This window comes from Ixodes scapularis, unplaced genomic scaffold, assembly GCF_016920785.2.
Source record: "Ixodes scapularis isolate PalLabHiFi unplaced genomic scaffold, ASM1692078v2 PGA_scaffold8__174_contigs__length_109621045, whole genome shotgun sequence".
NCBI lineage: Eukaryota > Metazoa > Arthropoda > Arachnida > Ixodida > Ixodidae > Ixodes > Ixodes scapularis.
The window spans coordinates 75,579,263-75,585,442 of NW_024609883.1; positions in this window are offsets into that span (position 1 = coordinate 75,579,263).

A 6,180-nucleotide genomic window follows, 5' to 3' on the forward strand; every position below is an offset into this window, starting at 1 on the left:
TTTCTGCACGTGCGACAATTTCGCTGGAGCTCTGCGCGCGTGGAGCACAAGACAGTTCGCGCACTCGCGTGTACTGCCGTTTGGCTCCTGTGAACGAAAGTTATGGCGGCGGCACGCTTGCGCCGAACGCTTGGTGAGATCGATCTATTAGCTGTTCGATACGTCACCAGGACATCAAACGAATCTTGAGGCCTTCAATTTTCGAAAGGATGACTCAGAAAATGGAACAGAGTACCTTATAGTAAGCTTCACTTCCCGAAGCCCATATCTGAATTCTTGGAGAGTACCGCGTTCGGGCATTGGTTCCACAGGATCTTAATATGTTGTCTTCGCATAGGCCATTCGCATATCGCCCACCAACGCCTCCTGTGGTGGGAACATCCACCATGCTGTGCAGACTGCGGACGTGCTGTGTCCATCCTACATCAATTAGGGGCTTGCTCTGGTCTTGAGGGAAAACGACGGTATTATTTTCATGTCTTTTTGATATCGTATACTCGTTTTCCCTATTATTTTACTGGAAAAGAACCCTCTCATCTCAATTGCTCGTGTACTTAGTTTTATTGCTAGCACTGGCCCTTTACACTGGATCTATCACCACTTATATCTGTCAGGTCACGGCATACTTAAATAATATAATATATAATGTAGTGCTGCGCACTTTGGCCTAAGTTGCTTTTTGCGCCATAAAACCCTCGATCATTATTATCTTCAAAATTTCAAAAAAAGATTTTTCCAACAGTTGTCGCGTAGGAATTACAAAATAAATACTACATGCACTTTGTTTGAGGTTTTCAGAATGCCCTCCGTCGCTCCTAGGACATTAAGCATTCCTTCTTTGTGAGAACGTATTGTTGCTGGCGTTCGCTCGTCAAGAAACACGTCAACAAACACGTCAACAAACGCAGCGCCGCATTGTATTTCGCATTTTGTTGCAGCCGTGAGGCAAGATTCACCGAACGGTCATGGAAAGGGCATTTTTTTTTCATTTTCGTTCTTCTCCGAGCGTACATTGTTTGTCGTCCTGTTGTGCAGATTATGTATTGACCGTTTATTTTTCTACATTTCTGTGCTTAAAACACGAGTGGTCAGGATTAAAATATTACACTAGGGCGTAAATGTCTTTCTAAAATAAATTTTAGAAAAAATAGTATTGGTACTCAGAGATTTAAAGGAGGAGTGAAGGAACCATTACGTGTAGAGACGAGAATGACATGAGACTAGATACAGAAAATACACTATCGCACACTAACAAGAACGTTTATCTAATTCGTTTTTTCTTAAGCTGACGATAAGTTGACGATCAGCAAAAGCATGACACCTATAGCTCGGCGTCCATTGGCATTTAAGTTATTCTCTGTTCCTTAATATGTCAAACCACGCTCAACGCTATGGTCCGCCCAAGCCTATTAAGCAGCACCAGAAGTGTATCGTCACGGCGACGGTCGTCTTTGCGCTTTTAGCGGCAAAAACAATTACGCATAAAAAATGCGCCGTGCGACTGAGCTTCTTTTTTGAACGCAAAGACTGGAGATATTAAAGTGATGCGCTTCAGGGCGCTGCTTGCCTTATCGGAGAGTAGCGTTGGCTGCAATGGGACAATGTGAATTGGATTAGAGCTGTAAATATCATTCACACTGGAGTTTACTGGAGGCGGACTTCGCACTCTGTTCCAAGGTATCACGGCCGGGGCAATATCTAGTCTCCCGAACATCTAATTTCCGGTTTTGAGAGCTGAATAAACGCATGCACGTGAGAGAACTGTTTTGAATAATGGACTGTATTTAGCTCGAAAATATAACTACCCTGACTGGTTGGGTTTCGAAAATAAAATAAAAATATTTTATTTTTTTAGAAATATATAAATGATAACGTTACCATTATGAAAGCGAATTCCAATATGAACCTGTTGCTGTCACTTAAACAGTATTCGTGCAAAAAAAAAAACAAGTAAAAAGAAAGAAGTTTTTCTTTTTTTCACATGCGATTTAAATCCGCCTGACGTTTTAAAAGAAACGGCAGGAACGAGACGTGCTTTTTCGTCTTGTTTTACTCTCAGATAATTCCTGGAAAAAACTAAGTGTTGATTAAGAATTCGTGAGCTGTAGCTGAGGTCTTTAGTCAGGTGAGTAAACGGCATCAGTAGAAACAAACTTTCCTAGGAGCATGTTTTGTAACACACTAACACGAAATGTTTTAAAAGATTGTACACGGGCCTGTCATTGTAGTCTTGCTCAGCAATGCCAAAAAAACTTTATAATACACAATAAAACCTAAAAACGTCCCCAGCAGCGCAGTTGTTGGCGCCGTAGACCGCACTGCTGATCTGGCTGCTAAACCAGTTATCGAAATTTGATTTCTATTGAAAATTGTGTATTTTATTTTTAAATTATTTTACTCTAGTTTAGCTAGAGTGGCAAGGGAAAATATACAAAATCAATACTCGTACACTATACACTAAACATTCTAAATCAGTGACAAAGCACAGGACAAAACGACAGTTATAAAGGCGGCCTAGCTGAATAATTTCTAGGCTGCTTTTGCATATGTTTATTTGAGTTGTCTCTGGTAGCCTCGTATAAGGGCTGCGTTTTTAGCTCCAGTTGCAATCACATCACGATTCCTTATATTATCACATTAATAGCGCCCCTCCGCGAATGTCGGTCACTCGCGCGGAATCCCAAAGGATGAAAGCACCGTACTGTAGCAGATAACGAAACTACATCAGCCACTCCATAATTGTTCGGCATACATTTCAATATTTGAAGAAGTTTTTACCCCAACTCTGACTGGAATATGAAGATGGGAGCGCATTCTTTGAACTCTTGGATAGTTCGAAAATTATTGAAGGTTGTGGGAACCGCAGTTATAGCAAACGTCCACATTTTCCAACACCAAAAGGTGTTGGCAAATTAAGGGCACAACATTTAAGAATAGGTAGTTTTAGAGAATTGGCTCCTACACTTGGGGGCACCTAAGTCATAGGGGGACACGAGCTCAGCGACACTCGCGCTGTCGGCCCAGCATGCCATGCTTGCTTTTTTCGCTTGCAGCGCCAATAGGGTTAACACGCGAAATCAATAAATTGAAAAATATAAACACATTTTATATTTGCGCTTGACAAACACTGGTGCTTGCGTCAGAGATATAATGGATAATTTAAATCCACATTTACCCGTTGATGAGCAATCAATAAATGTTTTAACAAAAGACCAAATCAATACAATTTCGTCTTTATCTTTTTCACGAGAGACGTTTCTCCCTCTCTCTTGTAGCTCGCTTTTTGTACAGCACACCCGTTGTACAATGCACAGACATTCAGACGTGCTGTTTTCGAGCATGTGGCTCGAGTCAAATTTTTTCCTTGTGATATTTTGAGAGAATGGCTATACACCTTTTCCTCAAGGGCGCAGCCATCTTAAATGTCCTCACTTCTGGCAGAGGGTAAAACATAGTTTTGATCTCTCCAGACCGCTGGAAAATGTTCACGAAAAATGCGTGATTGTCACACATTCCTCTTTGCTTCACGTATATATTCTCGCATATTCCAGGTTGAAATGCGTTATTATATTTTTTGTCCAGCATACCAGATACGGAAAGCACGTGACTGAGAACAACAGGAAACAGAAAACGTCTTCGTTCATCCTTAAGCTGAGCCTGCAGCCAATGCCGCAAGCACAAGCGCAAGAGCTGAGGGTCGTTGATTTGAGCAGTACTTCCGCTGGTCGAGCGCTCTTGCTAGAAATGCACGTTTCAAAGCCGGGAGCGCGAGCTAGCTCGCTCTTGCAGCTTTGGCTGTGTTCTCAGCTTAAGGGTGAAAAGAGTATAGACCATGCTGGGGAACCCATCGAATGTCCCCAGAATACCGAATTCCATTCAGTCCGCTTACCGGACCCCGAGCTTCGTGGGTTCACCTATAGTCAGTGAATGTTCCCAGAGCACCCAGTTGCATTCAGTCCGCTTACAGGAAGTAAATTCTGCAGAAGCCAGTTCTGATTGACTGGTTTAGCTCGTGACGAAAGTTATCAGTCGGCCATCTTGAGGATTGGCCCTAAACAAAAAAGAAACGTATATAGGACAATTTCCGCGTTACCATGGCTCGCACGCGTGCTCTAGGCATCGATGAGTTAGGACCAAAAGGAAGGGGCGTTGATTTTCTCTAGATATTTGTTTTTTTACTTCAAGTAGCCGCTAATGTGGTTCGCCGAAAAAGAATGCCAGCTCGTTTCCTCGCTCCGGTTGCGCTGGTGCTGCGTTTCGAACTCTACGCCTCAGAAGCTATATCCCAACACTCGACTTCGACGTGTTTCGAGGCGAGAGGGAAAGAGGAGACAACGAGGAACAAGTCACGCACCACTCGGAACGAAATAAGCACTTTAATAAAAACAAACCTGTGTCGCCACAGGCCAGGAACGTGGATTGAAGAGCTCACACGAGAGGGAATGCTACACTGTGCGTGCTCCGCTTCGACGGCATAGGGCAGCGCCATAATTTGAATCGCGACTACTGCGCCGCTAGTCGGCTCTGAAGCGAAGCTTGAGAGTTTCAGTACACTGGGAACATTCAATGACTCTAGACCGTGCTTTACGCATTCCTCTTCTGTGTCTTCGTCCGTGTGCAAAGTCGCGTCAAGACAGCGAATGGGATTCGCGAGACAATGCTATGTCAAAGATTACCGCTTCTCTTCAGGCTTAAAAGTAGCCGAAAGCCTGCTCCACCTTTCATTGCAGATGAACGTGCCTATTAGTGCAGCGATCATGACGCGATTATTCTTTAGAGAGTGATGCAGGGTGGCGCCATGTTTGCCCTAGTGGCCTTAGGGACCGCACTATCCAATAAAGCAGTTAGAATTCGACGCATGCACGGTGGTGAGCCTTTATTTTTAGGGGCCCCCGAGTGTAGGGACCACTTATGCCAAAAACTCCGTAACAAGCTTGATAGGCTTTTGATTTGAAAGTACTTTTTTAATCTTCTCCACTCCCTCGATGAGGGTGTCAGAGTTTGAGGAAATAATTCTCTCGCGGTGTTGAAAATTCTAAGAGAAGCTGCGTTTGCCAGCTGGCTGGGAATCTTCCTAGCATAAACGCTGAGGCCGAAAAAAAGGAGGGCCAGCAGAAGACAAATCATAATGCGCTGCTGGGTGTATTTACATGTCACCGTCAGTAAGAGCACACTGCTTCCAGAAAGGGGGGGGGGGGGGGTCGACATGCTCTTTGAGTGACTTGATCAGGGTCGACTATCAAGAATCAAGGATCTGGAGCGTCCTTTGAAGCTCAGGCAACTGAAGCGTCCCTTGAAGGACAGGCCTTTCTTTATTCTTCCCGTCCTAGTCCAAGCTTGTTTGCCGTTCCCTGGTGCATTAACCCGGATGCGTGTGGGAACTCTGAAAGAGCCACCGGAAAGTGAAACGTCATGGTGAATGCCGCAGGGTAAACTGATCTTTAAGTTTTTACTCCGTTTAAAACCGACTGCAGCCTACGCCACGACCTTATGGATCCAGGCTAAAGTCCCTTGATACTTATTAAAAACTAACGACAACCAATACAAATGACAAAGCAAATTACGCTGGAACGCAATGGCGGCATGCAGTTCAAACCTCTACTGTGTGCCGCCATTCGCTTCCTAAAACCTGCACCTTCACGCAGTCGGCGCTTCAAAGAATATCGCTACTTGTAGGATGCTCTTATATATAGGAACTTAAATCCGAACTAAAGTCCCCCGATAAAGCTTCCTACAAATATCGGCATTCTTTGAAGCACCGACTGCGCGGCGGTGCAGGCATTAGGAAGCGAATGGCGGAGCACAGCAGAGGTTTGAACTGCATACCGTCGTTTCGTTCCACCGGAATTTGCTTTGTCTTTTGTATTGGCTGTCGTCACTTGTAAAAGAAGTACTACATCGTCTCACCCTACGCTGGACTAGAGGCAAAAGCTACGGACCGCAATATTCAATCATGAGTCACTTAGAGGTTGCGTGGTATTTCGCATCGATGCACGTATTGGTGCCCGCTTCTGGGATCACTAATGGGGACGGGCGTACAGTGGCTCGAGAATCGAATAGCAGTGAGTGACACATCAATTTTAAATTGCAAAGGAAGTCACGACATACAGGCTCATTGCAGTGTCGAAGCTATAGAAACGATGCAGCACTTTTCTGATTCGGAACATTATTCGTCCACCC